This window comes from Canis lupus, chromosome 18 (assembly GCF_048164855.1).
Source record: "Canis lupus baileyi chromosome 18, mCanLup2.hap1, whole genome shotgun sequence".
Lineage (NCBI taxonomy): Eukaryota > Metazoa > Chordata > Mammalia > Carnivora > Canidae > Canis > Canis lupus.
Window position 1 is genome coordinate 21,283,055 of NC_132855.1, and position 16,326 is coordinate 21,299,380.

A 16,326-nucleotide genomic window follows, 5' to 3' on the forward strand; every position below is an offset into this window, starting at 1 on the left:
CTGGTTTCTTTCTTTCTTTCTTTCTTTCTTTCTTTCTTTCTTTCTTTCTTTCTTTCTTTCTTTCTTTTTTCTTTCTTTCTTTCTTTCTTTCTTTTTTTCTTTCTTTTTCTTTCTTTCTTCTTTTTTAAAGTTTTATTTATTTATTCATGAGAGATACACAGAGAGAGAGAGAGAGGCAGAGACACAGGCAGAGGGAGAAGCAGGCTCCATGCAGGGAGCCCGACGTGGGACTCGATCCCGGGACTCCAGGATCACGCCCTGGGCCGAAGGCAGGCACGAAACCGCTGAGCCACCCAGGGATCCCCCTGGGACTGGTTTCAATCAGAGGGCGGAAGCTTCTCCCAAATATTTTCTCTTTGCCATGCATCCTCTACATTCTGATCACATTTGTCTCCTGAGGTGATCAACACAGCCGACTAGCTGCTTGGAAAGGAAGATGGAGAGCGGAGAGAGAAACCTAACAGGCAAAAAGAACAAAGGGTCTTAAAGAAAGTGTCTGGAATCTGGAACCTTCTATGTGATCAGTTAGTGTGAGTCGTTGCTGTTGAGGAGCCCCAGTTTCCGACAGAAATTAAAAGGAGGCCTTGCCACCGGGCCAGCCACAGGGGGCCACCTTCCTCTCCCTGCTGTTCCAGGAGCGCCAGCCAATTTTCAACCCATGTGACCACACTTCCGTCCAAGACAATTTGAATTAATTTTGCGCATGAAATTTGGTGGGATGCAGTGCCAAATGTTTAACTGAAATCAAGATGCAAACTTCCCTTCATCTACCCGTTTTGTAAATCCTGTCAAAAATAAAATAAAAGCCATTAAGCTTGTCTGGCAACATTTGTCCTTTATGCACCAAGTTACTCATTGTTTCTGATTCCCTCACCCTCTGTTTGCCTGCCCCCCCCTATTTGTTCCGTTATATTTATGGTCCCTGGGCAGGCCCAGCATACTGTGAGCTCTACTGACTTTGCCAAGTCTAAGATGCCTTTTAGGGACTTATTTTATTTAAAGAGCACCCCATTAATGGGTTTAATGGCCTTTCAATCACTTAGTATGCATTGTCAATGAGGGAGAATCGATTTTCTGAGAATTCCTGCTCTGGGAGGAAAACAAACAGCCGGTCCCTCTCCCTGCCGTTTGGCGGGTGAGCAGATGAGGGTGCAGGACTGGCTGGGTCCCCGATGTGCCAGCTCCGCCGCCCCCAGCTGAACCGAGGATCGCCCACTCCTTTCTTTCTGGTGCAGGTCCTGCTCTCTGGCCTCCGGGACACCTTGCTTGACGAGCTGTGGATGAGGCTGGCTGTTGATCTCGCAAAAGATCCACTCCAGGGTTCACGCCACCCTCTCTGGGGAAGATCAAACCACTACCCTTGGGGGTTTTATGAGATCCTCTCCATCCACAGTGAACAGATGGTGAAGGGCGACTGGCAGGCCAGTGCCCCCCAGACACAGACTTTTAGAAGGGCACTGCACCTCCACAGTCTGGAGTTCCAGAATCTTCAAGCAATGAGCAAACCCATAAACTCTCACTGGGGTAACTCCTAATTGCATGAGTATCTGTTGATGACTTTCTAAGCACAGGGCTTGGCTCCACGGGAGGTACACGCGAGGCCCATAAAGAGAGTAAAAAGCCATCTCAATGCACACTCAGGGTTTGTCTCTTGCAAGTTAGGATCTCCTTTAGGTGTTGTTAACCAGACTTCTCTCTCCATCCTCCCTGATTCTTCTCCCCCTCCTCTCCTCCCCCCCTCTCTCCCTGATGCTCCCTGTTCCCCTCTTGCTCTCTCCTGCCCTTCTCAGGTAATCCTGCAGGAAATCCCACCCACTCAGTGACCACAGCTCTGTTTTACAAAGACTGGCAGCGACTCACAGTCTCTCCTTGCCACTCTGCAGGCACCAAGTCTACACGGGACTCTGTAAATGCTATCGCCTTGTGACTATCCCCGTTTTTGCAGAGACGGAAACCAAGTTTAAAGGAGGTCAGGTCATTAGCTGTGAGCCAGATCCAACTGCCTTGAAAAACTTTTCTATGAAACCCTATGCCTACTTTGTTTTCTCTGCCTTTTTTTTTTAGGGCACTCTGCTCTCCAGGGAGTCCTAGCCAGCAGGTACCCGCTGTCCTAAGGTGAGCACAGCAGACTCGCTGACACTTGGCTAATTAGAATAACAATATTAATAATATAGCACTCAGCCCAGAGTGACCATCCTGGGCCAAACACTCCATATATCTTTTTTTTCTTTTTCACTTAATTCTCACAACTACCTCAAGAGATGGGAGAAAGGGCACCATGAGGTTAAAAGACTTGCCTAAGTTCTTATAGTTATTAAGTAATAACAATGATGCTGCTGAAATTGCTAGCATTGATTAAAGGCTTACTCTATGCCCAAGTGCTGGGCTGAGGTTTTTGTATCTGTATACTTTTTAATCCCAGCAAGGCACGTGTTATTATTTACAACACACAGATGAGGAAACAGAGGCCCAGAGATGGAAAGCAACTTGCCCAAGGTTAGCCAGCCCAAAAGGGATGGAACCAGCATTTGACCAGGGTGGCCCATGCCTGCCTGTAATAGCAATGCCTCGGTCATGCCCCAAAGCCCACGTTCTGCATCTCCATCCTCTCTAAAAGCCTTTTGGAAAACCGCCCATATGTTTTCCCAAAACAATAGTTGAAGACAAACCCAAGAGGCGTCAGGTTTTGCTGCCGCGGGGCTGCTTCTTAACAAGCTCCTGCCCTGCCCTAGAATCTCATTTGCATTTGTCCTTCTGCAGTAGTTTCCAATTCCCAGGCACAACGCAATTTAACTGTAAAATTCGCCTTAACTAACCAGCTGTCTACTGCAGTCAGGCAACCAGGCTCAGGTGCGACTCCCAGTAGGCTCCCTCGAGTCAGCGTGCCAGCCTCTGTAAAGCAATATAAAGTCACCTCCGAGAAATTAGATGCCACTTGGAAGAGGCATGGGCTGCCATGCCCGCTCGTTGTCAGCTCGGAAGAGTGTAGGGGTGCCAATCACGACTCAATTACTCCCAGGACTTCTTGCCTGAAGGCTCCCCTGTCATCTATGAGAACCAGTACAGGCAAGACCACCAAATGTCGTGGGCCAGGGGTGGTTGGTACTAGGGACGGTGTCTTGGAAGGGGAGGGCCATGGGTTTAGGCCATCTCGTCTTACCACAGAGTCAGTAGGCCATCCAGTGAGGGCTCCCAGCATCCAAGAGGCAGGATAACGCGATTCAGCAAACATCACCTGAGCCTTTCTCTACTATGTCCAGGACATTACGTGAGGGAATGACTTGACTTTGCCATGATGTCACACATGATCTCCAAAGGTGATTGATCCTATCACAATAGTGTGGAGACTGTGCTAAGATGGCCATCCTCTGAAGGAAGATGCTAGAGAAAATGGGGAAAGATTCACTACATTTGTTTTCCATTTGTTCAATTTACAGAGGTGAATTGAAAACCCAATCTCGGGGCACCTGGCTGGCTCAGATGGAAGAGCACGTGACTCTTGCTTTCAGAGTTGTGGGTTCAAGCCCCATGTGGGGTGTAGAGATTACTTAAACTTTTTTTTAAAAGCCCAATCTCAGCCCGATATGACCCTACAATTTGACAGTATGTAGACTGCCAGGTAGAGTAAGAAAAGGTATTCTTAGAAACATATATGCTGACACCCCACCCCCGAGAAAACAGTGTGTGTGAGGGGTGCCAGTGGTTTGCTCGAGATCAAGGAGACACGGAAGTGGTGAGGAAAGTAACAGAAGAGTGTGGACCACTATTTAGAAATGTGTGTTAATGAACGAAGAGGTGGAGGTCAGTAAGGGGAAGGTAGCAGGCCTGAGGAATATGTTTGAAGGATGGGGGAGACTCAAGCATGCTTGCAGGTCCCGGGGAAGGAGGGCTGGAAGATACAGGCAGATCACGTTCCTGATGGAGCAAGATTCGAGGGCAGGCAGGAGCCACCAATGGCACCAGGGGACATATTCACCTGGGGAAGACGGAGAGACCCCCCCAGAGACCGAGGCAAGGAAAGAGGGGGAGGGATGGTGCAGCCATTCGACATGGAAAAGGGGGATGCCAAAAGGACGTATAAGTGCTGGCCTTGACTTTGCCATGATGTCACACATGCTCTCCAAAGGTGATTGATCCTATCATAACAGTGTGGGGACTGTGCTAAGATGGCCATCTTCTGAAGGAAGATGCTAGAGGAAATGAGGAAAGATTCACTACATTTGTTTTCCATCAAGCAAATGTTCATCTTTTTCTTTCTCATTATTTTATTTAATTACATACACAATTATAGTAAATTTAATTTCAACTTTCCCTGTCTTGCTTCCCCTTAGGAGTATCTTATGACCTTTATCTCAAGGATTTGCCTCCTCATATTACCATCAGCTCTAGAGTCAGTGGGGGCTAATTATCCAGGCTGGAGATTACCTGGATCTTTCTCCTCCTCGTCCCACAGACTCCCTGCATCTTCACCATTTCACGGTCAGTCCTTCTGCCAGATGTGGGCAGGGGAAGCACAAAAAGCTAAAGCTCAAATCAGTTCACTTTATTACTTATTTTGGGATCTAGCCAAATATTATAAGCTATTAGCTCAAATGAGGTTGGGGGCTAACTGAAATTCATAGTTATTTCATTATCCATGAATGGAACCACCCACAATTAGTCCCAAAGTCAGAAAGATGAAAAATGTCAACGGGAGAAAAAAAGACACACTTAGTGAAGGGCCTACTGGCAGAGCTCTAAGTAATACCTCTCGTGCCATAGTTTTGTCTGTCTCCTTGACGTTCACTCAGAGTCTTGCTTTCTCATTGTGGCTGTCTAATTTGAAATTCCACATATTGTATTTTCCGATTGGAAGCACTGAGACTTAGCACTGCCAGTATTAACAGATTGGTGCTTCTTCTAGTCCCTGAAATGCGATGCTCAAAGTATTCATTAGCATTATGGTTAAGGCAGCTTCCAATGCTCCATAGTCTGCCTGTCTCATCGACAGTTGAGCATAGGGTATGATCAGATGGTTCCCAGTTTCTGTTTACTTGTTAAACTTTGAGAGGTGTGTATTTTTAAAAGGATCCAATACATCATGATATTGTGCTACAGTTTTTCAAGATGTTACTATTAGGAAAAATGGGTAAAAGATCCATAGGATCCCTCATACTGCTGTGAATCTACAATCATGTTGTGAACCTACAATTACCTCAAAATAAAAAGTTCAATACAAAATTCTCCAAGACCTTACCATCAGAAGAGCAAAACCAAAATAAAATCTAACAAGGGCTTTCATGTATTCAATGCATACACTAAAATGGCTGAAACTAAAAAGACTGACAATATCAAGTGTTGACAAGGATGAGAAGGAACTAGAACTCCTGGATACTGCCAGCAGAATATAGAATCACTTTGCACAGCAGGCTGACAATTTCTTATAGTTGAACATACACAAATCATAGGATCTAACAATCCCATTCCCAGGCATTTTCTCAAGAGAAAATATACATCCACAAAAAAGACTGATATACAAATATTGACGGCACTTTGTTCATAATAGCCCCAAAGTGGAAACGACTCAATTGTCCATCAACTAGAAAATGGAGAAATTTTGACATAACTATGCAATGGAATACTACTTAGCAATAAGAAGATTCAAACCACTGACACATATAATATAAATGAATTTCAAAGTCATTATGTTGAACAATAGAATTTAAACTCAACAGTACATACTAGGTGATTCTATTTACTTGAAGTTCTAAGATGGGCATTGCAATTATACTAACAGAAAGCAGATCCATGGTTGCCTAGAGACGGGGGGATCAGGCATGAGGATTAGCTATTAAAAGTTACAATGGAACTTTTGGGAGGGATAGAAACGTTCAGTATCTTGATTGTGGTGATGGTGGCGGTTACACAGGTGTTTGTGTGTATATGTATGTTTTACTTAATGTAAAGTATACCTCAACCAAATTGATTGAGGGAACAAGGAAGGCTCCAAGAAATTCTAACTGAATAAGAAAAGTAAACTAAAACCTAGCAATGATTTTCTTGTATTCAGTAATTTAACTTTTTAATCTTATACGCATCTTCAACAATGAACAGATAACCCTGAGTCAACAGACCCTGGCTCAAATCAGCCAGTAGAGGGAACTCTTTTCTCAAACTGAGACTCCATCAACTCAATGACCTACTGAGATTAATCTCTAAACTGTGAAAATGTAACTCTCCTATGTCGCCACATTTGTCTTCTCTCCATAGGTACAGCCACACAACCTTGGGTAGAAGGAATCCAACCAACCCCAGTTAAAACACTAACCCTGTTCCCATTGAGAGGTGGGGGGAAGGAAGAATTCCAGGCCAGCAGGATGGTGCTTTGGCATCCAAGCTGACTTCCTACTCTACTATGCTCCCACTCTGATCCTTACATGAGGCTGGTAATCAAGGATGCTTGTAAGCAAGCCCGCCTCTTACTCCCAGACATACAGTCAGAGCCCTGCCATGGTGCTGTGCCTGCCTTCTGTCTCACTTGTCTGAAAGTGGGGTCCTGGCTTGGCTTTTGCCAGTTTCTTTATAACCTAGAATCCCAGTGCTGCCTAATACCAGACCCAAGAGCCAACCTTGTCTGCATTTGCCTGCAGCCAGGTTCCCATGCTTGTCTCTGCCCTCTCACCCCAGGGACTCCTGGAAGTCAGGCCCTTGCCCACCTATGCTCTGAGTTGGGTCTTCCCCAGCCCTGGAAGGCCACCTGCCCATCCCAAGCACCCTTGTCACCATCTTCTGAGGCCCTCCTAAATTTATGAATCCCAGATTCATCCCCAGGGATGTCCACTCACCATCAACTATACACTGGTTTTCAGAGGCATTTCAAGTCATTGTTCACCAGAAAATATCTTGGTGAGGCAATCATAAGGTCTTAGAGGACAAATTCTGAGTCATTGTAAAATAATTCTCTTTATGTTGCACCTAGAATCATGGAACTCTAGAGTCAGTTTCAGAGCCCATGTACTCCAAGCACTGCCTTAGCAAGAATTGTTGAGAAGTGGACACGGAGGTCCTACTCTTGACCATTTCCAGTAGAGGCACTCAGTGGCTTTTCAAGATAATCCATGCCATTATTAGGTAGGTTCAATTACTATAATCTCCTTTATACAGACTTCAAATTTATCTCCTTGAAAACCCACCTATTATCTTTGTTTCTACGGTTTTGTGAAGAACACAGAATTCCTTTTACTCTGCAGTAGCATTTGAATTGTTCAAAGTCAGCATTCATATGTTCCTCTCCCTCTTGTTTGTCATATTTGTTTGCCAGACTAAGAGAAAAAAAAAATTTCAAGTGAATTTCATTCAGTCTACTCAGTTTTAAGCAGCATCCTGAGCACTTGGGGTGCAAAAGTGAGTAATTTATGGTTTCTACCTTCGAAGAGTTTATAGAATAGAAGGGAAGAGTTGGAGAGTCTGAAGTGGACCCTCAAAGGAGATGGCAGCACTGGATGAGCAGAGACGGGGGAGAGGGTGTCTAAGCATTGGAACATAGATGCAGAAGTCCAATGGCAATGCTGGAAAGTTTCTTGAAGGGGGGGCACGGAGTGGGAGTGCAATGAAAGATAACTGGAGAGGCAAGCCAACACCAGATCACAAGGACATTGTGGACATGCTAAAGAGTTTTTCCCAGGGTAATTATACAATTTTATTTCAGTTTTATAAAGATGTCTTTGGGGTGCCTGGGTGACCCAGTCAGTTGAGTGTCCTACTCTTGGTTTCAGCTCAGAGCATGATCTCAGAGTCATGAGATTGAGCTCTGCATGGGGCTCTGTACTCAGCATGGAGGCTGCTTGAGATTCTATCTCCCTCTCCCTCTGCCCCTCCTATTCCTGCTCTCTCTAACAGAAATAAATAAATGTTTTATATATATATATATATATATATATATATATATATATATATATCTTTGCTCTGTGCAAAAGTGGTTTGAGAGAGAAAGAACTAGAGATGGGGCATCCCTGAGGAGGCTAACATGAGCCCCAGGGGAGAGACGCCCATGGCCTTACCTCAAGTAGTAGCAGTGGGAATGGCAAGAAGTGGGCTCACCGGAGAGATGCCAAAGGTACTGAGACAGTAAGACTCAAATATGAAAATATGGGAGAGGGAAACTCATGCCCATTTTCCTGGCCTGATTGGATAGTGAAACTGTGACAGACTGACAACAGACAAGAAAAACCAGGTGTGGAGAAGTTGCTGATGAGTGCAGCTTTGTACATGTTGAGTCTGTGGTGTTGGTGTCAGGCCAAGTGAAGTAGTTGGGCAAGTGGTATCAGAGGTTACAAAAGAGATCTGAGCTAGAGATATGGATTTGTGAGTCATAGGCTGATGAGCGGTCCTTGAGGACTTGGTGTGGATGAAGCCGGGCAGCGGATGCATATAGCATGACAAGAGAACGGGAAGCAGGGGCTCCTGGGTGCTCAGTTGGTGAAATATCTGACTCTTGATTTCTGCTCAGGTCACAATCTCAGAGTTACGAGATCAAGCCCCAGGTCAGGCTCTGTGCTGGGCATAGAGCCTGCTTAAGATTTTCTCTCTCTTCTTCCTCTGCCCCTGTGTGTGCTCTCTCACTCAGAAAAAGAGAGAGAGAGATGGGATACCTGGGTGGCTCAGTGGTTAAGCATCTGCCTTCAGCTCAGGTCATGATCTCAGGGTCCTGGGATGGACTCTCACATCCGGCACCCTGCAGGGAGCCTGCTTCTCCCTCTGCCTATGTCTCTGCCTCTCTCTCTGTCTCCCATGAATAAATAAATACAATCTTTAAAGAGAGAGAGAGAGAGAGAGAGAGAGAATGGGAAGCAGCGTGTGGGGGATGGGCATAGAAGAGGGAAAATAGGGAGGGGAGGGGCCAGAAGGCCTGAGGCAAACAGAATGCAATTGTTTCTAGCACAATAAGATTTTCAAACACTTGACCATCCTGGACACTTCAAATTTTGTTGCTGCTGTTTTGTTTGGCTTCCAGTAACCTTTATTAGGTAAGGGATTTTTGAATGGACACAATACTCTAGATGTAATAGAAAAGAATCACCTCCCATGTTCTGGACCCCATATTTCTAAAAACGCAGGTACTGCGCCCTGATGGCTATGGCTCCTATGGAACTTGTCAAATGGAAAAATTCTCGGTGTCGTAAAAATTAACCAATCAATCCATGGATAGTTATTAAGCCTGATTGTGTTGAGGTTTTATATGCAAGGTTGTAAAACCACCATCACTGACAGCCAGAAAAACACACTGTGAGGTCATAGATGTGTAGATAGATGTGGGGGACACTGTTCTGATCACTAAAATTAAACACTGCTGCTCCCAGAACATGGCAAACTCTCTCAGGTCTCCTTGGCCTTGAACGTGGCATTCCCTCCACTTGGGATTCTCTCCTCTCTTGTGCTGGTTATCAATTTATTGCCTCTTGACTCCAAATTCATCCTTTTTGTCTTCCCTATGAAAATGCATCTGAGCCCTTTATTTATTTATTTATTTTTTTGCCAGGTGGCACAGTGTTAAGCTTTATCAGTAGAGGGTGCTGGAGAGACACGGCAGGAGGAAGAGGGGTTCCCATTCTGGTTCCCACATGCTTGTTCACAGGCTTCCCCAGTGCCAGGATCTAGCGGCTAGTAGCTTCTGCTGGCATGCCTCCATTTCCAACAGTTCTGTAGCAGAGCACCTCCCAACAGATGCTTTATTGTGAACAACTTTCCCGGGACACTCAGAGTGGGAGTAGTGTTGCTGGCAAGTTCCAGATGGCAAATGCCCATCAAGATCCATTGATAGCGCAGCACCCTCACTGCCAGTCAGCAAGCTGAGGCCACGTGCCTCCCACAAGATCTGGATTTCAGCCCTGGAGTGAGTAGCTGTTTATATCTGCTGTTTTTGTGTTCCTTAGTAATCTCTTTACTTCATACTAGTCAGTACCTTGTTATTCCAATCCCTGTTATCATCAATAATTCTTCATTTTAAGCTTCCCCTGTTCAAATTACAGTGTATTTTTAGTCTTCTAGTTGGACCCAGATTGATACACCTCCCGTATCCAACTGATAAACTTCTACTTATTCCTTGAGACTGGCCTTAGACATCATTGCTATACTTTGCCTGGCAAAATGTCTGATAGATACATGTCGAATGTATTTATGCATGCATTCATGTAAGAATGAATGGTTTCCATTACTGCTTGGAAGTCATTCAGTAGCTAGTTTGGCGAGTGAGATTTTTTTTTTTTGATTAATGACCATGATCCCAGAGATACCAGGGTCAGACAATGCTGGATTTGGTATCTTAGGGGCAGAGCTTAGTCCTCTCACAGTATGTTATTCAAGCTGGTGTCCTACCATCAACCTACGCAAAAATAATATACATTATAGGAAAATACATATAAATTCACATTACCCTGGTAGGTGCCACATCTCTAACCACCCCAAAAAATGTGGGCATAAAAATCATTGACACACACGCGTACTCACACACATACCTGTTTACTTTGCTTATCTTGCCTGCATAGGTTTCCCACATACATAAATACTCATATATATCAACAAATGTATTTCTTTTATAATATTATTCATCACACTATTTTGTTCACCTTCTACCATCAACTTTGTTTTGGTGCCCTGTCTCAGTTTCCCTCCTCTGCAGAATACTGAGTTATGAGGTTTAAAAGAGGTAATGTTTTTGTAATGTTTTTGGTATAAGGCCAGGCATAATAAAGCACTCTTTTAGTGTTAAAAATAAACTATCATAAAGTAGAAACAAACTTAACAAAGAAGACAAAAGATCTGTACACTGGAAACTACAAAACACTGTTGAAAGAAACCAAAGAAGACACAAGTAAATGCAAAGACATTTCACGTTCATGGATTGGAAGACTCCATATTGTTACGATCTCAGTTCTACCTAGAGCAATCTGCAGGTTACAGGCAATCCTTTCAAAATGCCAACTTTTTTTTGTAGAAATAAAAAACTCATCCCAAAATTCACATGGAATCTCAAAGGACCCTGAATATCTGAAACAATTTTGGAAAAGAACAGAGTTAGAAGGCTCACACTTCCTGATTTCAATACTTTTTAAAAAACAGCAGCAATCAAAACAGTGTGGCACTGACATAAAGACAGATGTATGGACCAATGACATAGAATAAGGAGCCCAGAAATAAACCTTCTCCTATGTGGTCAAACGGTCTTCAACAGGGGTGACAGATCATTCAATGGGGAAAGGACAGTTTGTTCAACGAACAGTGCTGGATACCCACAAGTAAAACAATGAAGTTAAATGGTTATACAACACTATATACAAAAACTAACTCAAAATAGATCAGAGGCATAAACAGGTAAAAACTCTTCTTAGAAGAAAACAGAGGGGCATGACATTAGATTTGACAATGATTCCTTGGATATGACACCAAAAGCATAAGCAACAAAAGGAAAAAATAGATACGGTGGACTAATTAAAATTTATAACTTCTATTCATCAAAGGACTTTGCCAAGCAAATGAAAAGGCAACCCACAGAACAGGAGAAAACATTTGCAACCATATATTTATAAGGGATGAGTACCCAGAATATTTAAAGAACTTCTACAGCTCAGCAACAACAACAAAAACCCAATTTAAAAATGAGCAAAGGGGGGGCATGGCTGGCTCAGTCAGAAGAGCATACAACTCTGGATCTTGGTGTCATGAGTTCGAGCCCCACGCTGGGTGTAGAGATTACTTAAAAATAATTTTTTTATATATAAAACTGAGCAAAGGACTTGAATAGACTTTTCTCCAAAAAATATATACAATAAGCACAGGAAAAGATACTCAACATCACTAAACATTAGAGAAATACAATCCAAACCATAAAAAGAAACCACTCACACTCATTAGGATAAGAAAGAAAAAAGAAAGAAAGAAAGAAAGAAGAAAGAAGAAAGAAAGAAAGAAAGAAAGAAAGAAAGAAAGAAAGAAAGAAAGAAAAAGAAAGAAAGAAAAAAGAAGGAAAAAAGAAGGAAAGAAAGAAAACAAGTGTTGGTGGAGATGTAGACAAATTGAAATTCTTGGGCACTGTTAGTGGGAATGTAAAATGGAGTCCCTGTGGTAGAAAACAGTATACTGGTTTCTCAAAAAATTAAACATGGAATTTCCATATGATACAGCAATGCTACTTCTGGGTATATACCCTAAAAAACTGAAAGCAGGGACTCAAACAGATATTTATACACCAATACTCATATGAGCATTATTCACAATAGCCAAAAGGTGAACACAACCCAAATATCCATTGACAGATGAATGGCTAAACAAAAAGTGGTTATGCACATAATGTAATGTTACTCAGCTTTAAAAAGGAATGAAATTTGGGCCCCACGTTTAACATGGATGAACTTCAAAGACATTATACTAAGTGAAATAAGCCAGACACAAAAGGACAATTATACATCACTCTGCTGATATGTTGTACCTCGAATAGTCTAATTAATAGAGGCAGGAAATAGAAGAGAGATTAGCAGAGGTAGAGGAGAGAAGGTGGTGGGTATACAGAGATTTAGCTTGGGGTGATGAAACACTTTTGGAATTGGTTGGGGTCGTGGCTGTACAACAGTGTGAATGTACCTGATGCTACTGAATTGTGTATTTTTAAGTGGTTAAAATCGTAGATTGTAATATATATCTTATCACAATAAAAATCTAATGAATAGGGGCACCTGAGTAGTTCAGTCGGTTAAGCGTCTGCCTTCGACTCAAGTTATGACCTCAGGGTCCAGGGATGAAGTTCCACGTGGGGAATCCCTGCTCAGTGGGGAGTCTGCTTCTCCCTCTCCCCTATCCCCCTGCTCATCCTCTCTCATAAATAAATAAAATATATTTTTTAAAAATCTAAGGAATAAAATCAAAACAAAACATAAAATCTTGTGCTCATTGTGCACCAGGTGGTGTCCTCAATGCTTTTTGCTTGTTGCTTGAGTTGAGCCTCTCCACCACGCTACAAAGCGCATAAAATTGTCACTCCCGTTTCACAGATGAGAAATGGAGGACCAGTGAAGGTAAGTGTTTTGCCCATGGAAAAGGAGAGATTAAGTGGTAGAGTGAGGAAGGGGGCCCCAGAGATCAGAGTCAGCCCCTGTACCCTGCACGGCACATCCTCCCAGCTGGCTGAACAAATCGTGAGTGTTGTCTCTGCACAGGAAAGGAGAAGGTGAAGTGAGGAGGGGCCCGGCCCAGACCTCCTCCCAGCTCCTGGACTTCCTGCAAGCCCTCCATGCAGCACCTCCCTGATGCTGGGCAAACCATGTGTGTCCAGAGTCTGGACCCTTACTGTTGGTGGCAGAGGCTTTTGAGGGAAGATGCAACCCCAGATACAGCCACTGTCAACATTAAGGGACATGTGACCTACCCCCAGCTAGTGCAAGGAGAGGCTTCTTTAAACATTCTCCAGGAAAAGTTCTGAGGGAGCAGAGGTCAGTCTGAAACTGCCTAGAGATTACTGGGCCCCTCACCCAGCTAGAAATCCTTGCAAGTTCAAAAAGAAAAAAGAATGGAATAACTAAAAGAATGGAATAACTAACTAATCCTATTGGTGAATCATTCACTAGAACATCTGCACAATCTGATTTGGGGGAAATTTCTTAGCTGGGAGATTTCAAAATGTTAATGTCTTGCTAATGTCTCTGCTGCTTTTCAATATATTAATATATTGAATTAATATATTATGCATTAGTAGTATGCTAGTTTTCAATATGTTACTATATCTTTCTTTCCTGAATGTTCTCCCTCTTTCTCTCTCTGGCCATAAAAGTTACCAGTATTTTCACAAAGGCTCTGTGTTATTAATATTTATTGAGAATTTACTACTTGTACGCTCTTTACATGTATTATTTAATCCCTACAACATCCTCATTTTATAGCTGAGAAAACACACAGAGGTTAAGTAACCTGTCCAATGTCAAATAGCAAGGAAGTGGCAAGCTGACAGTCACACCAGGCAGGCTGATCCAGCTCCTTATTATAAATCAGTGCTGTAAAAAAAATAAATAAATAATTTTAAAAATAAAAATAGGGCGCTTGGGTGGCTCAGTTGGTTAAGCATCTGCCTTCGGCTCAGGTCATGATCTCAGGGTCCTGGAATCGAGTCTGGCATTGGGCTCCCTGCTTTGTGGGGAGCCTGCTTCTCCCTCAACCCCTTTGCCCTGCTTGTGCTCTCTCCCTCTCTCATGCTTGTGCTCTCTCTCTCAAATAAATATATAGAAATGAATAGACTTAAAAAATAAAAATAAATAAAAGTTTGAAAACCACTTTAATTAATTAATCAGCCCCATGGCATTGGGAAATGCCCTTCTACGCTCTCAGGTCTCCTTTTTCCTCACCAGGGAAATGAAGGGATTGGACCAGATGTTGTGTAACATTTCCTTCCAGCTTGAATATGCCCATTTTCTTGTCCTTGCCAAACGATACTTCACCATGCGCTTCGCGGATGGGTGTCCACCAACATTCCCTGCTTGAATTATGGGTGCCATTAATGCTGTAGGGCTGGAAAGGAAACTTGATCTCAGCTGAGACTGACAGTGCCCCTGAGCTATTTATCATTCTTTTGTCCTGCCCCAAACAGCCTTTACGCTTCAGCTCCCCTCACCCCCTGACCATCTAAATATCTCAACTATCTTAACAAAGTCTCCCCAGACTCTGAAATAACTCAGTAAAAGAGCAACATACCTAATGACTCCAGACTGAGGAGAAGAGTGTTCAAATTGATGTTCTTACTACAATTCCCTCTTTCTTCTCTTGGATTCGCAGAATTTCTTCTCACTTATGAATTTTCTAATAAGCCCGGATAGTGGTGTGCTGCTAATGTTTAACAACCAGCTCTCCCAGAAAACAAAAAAAGCCCTGATGGGTAGCATCTGCTGACTTCTGTGGTTTAAATATTCCCACCATGGCTGGTGGTTTCCCACTAATGCCAAGTCACCGAACACAAAGTTGGAAAGAAATATGAGCCAGTAGGAGCTGGCACCAGCACACCACTGAGTCTGGGTCATAGTACTATTCATTTGTAAGCCTTGCAGCCTAAAGGATTGTTCACGAATTTGTTCATTCATCCATTCAACAAACTTTTTTTTATTATACTAGGAACATGAACAAGGTATCTATCAAATGAGCTCTTTATTACAAATCCGTTGCCTTATTGGGTTTATTACAAAATAATATTATTTTTCCAATACTCTCCCCGAGAAGTTTCTTGAGACAAGGCAGGTGGAATGATGGCTTTTCTACCTGCAAATAATTCACTTACCCAAACCAGATGAAATGATTTGCTTCTTTTGAGTTAGAAATTCTTTAAAAAAAAAAAAAAAAGATTTATTTATTTATTCATGAGAGACACAGAGACATAGGCAGAGGGAGAAGCAGGCTTGTGGGACTTGATGTGGGACTTGATCCCGGATCCCAGGATCACACACTGAGCCAAAGGCAGACACTCAACCGCTAAGCCACCCAGGTGTCCCTGAGTTAGAAAATCTTATTAACATTCTAAGCATTGAGGAAAGTGCCATCAGAATAACTTTGACAACAAAACCCAAACTGCTTTATTATAGAAAGTTTACAAAACAAAACCAAAAGCAAACAGCTCACCTCTAGAAAATGCTTATTTACACATAACCCTTCTATAACATCTTTTCTCTACATTGGTATATTCAAGATACATGTGGCTTGTGAAGAATATGGACTCTGGAGCTTAACTGCCTAGGTTCAAATCACAGTTCCATCACTTATTAGCCGTGTGACCTTGGACAAATTACTTAACCTCTCTGTGAAGTGGAGCTCATGATCATACTAGTAGTTATCATGAGAATTTAGTAAATGTACATACAACACCTAGAACAACATGTAGGAAGTTCACTATAACTATTAGTAGTTGCTACCAGCAAACACAAAGCTTTTCTCAGTGTTGTCTAGAGTGGGGTCTTTCCAACAAAAGGACTTTGGAGTCTTTTTGTCATTTAAAAATGGAGTGCATTCCTCAAAGTCTTTTTGCCATCCCCTACAGTGCTTGGCACATAGTATGACTTTAATCCTTATTTTAATTTTAATTTAATTCTTATTTTAATTTTAATTCTTGTTGAACAAGCAATTAAAGAAATTAACTGATTAAATGTAATTGGAAAAAATACAAATAAAATAAATGTAATTGGAACAATGTGACTCCAAAACATTCTTACTACAGATGAGCCATTGGGTCACACATCTAGATCTCAGGCTTACTTTATGTCTCCATAGGCCTCTCTGAAGTTAAGGAGAGTAACCAAGAATGAGTACCTGGAGTAATTTGTC

General features: G+C 42.6%; 1 long non-coding RNA gene across 1 annotated transcript; it reads right to left on the reverse strand.

Moving 5' to 3' along the window:
* Positions 1-13,820: 13,820 nt before the first annotated feature.
* Positions 13,821-14,938, reverse strand: LOC140609470 (uncharacterized). The gene is made up of 3 exons (XR_012011295.1): positions 14,713-14,938; positions 14,367-14,529; positions 13,821-14,018 (listed from the first exon to the last, which is right to left on the reverse strand). It is a non-coding gene; the product is annotated as an uncharacterized lncRNA (long non-coding RNA).
* Positions 14,939-16,326: the final 1,388 nt, after the last annotated feature.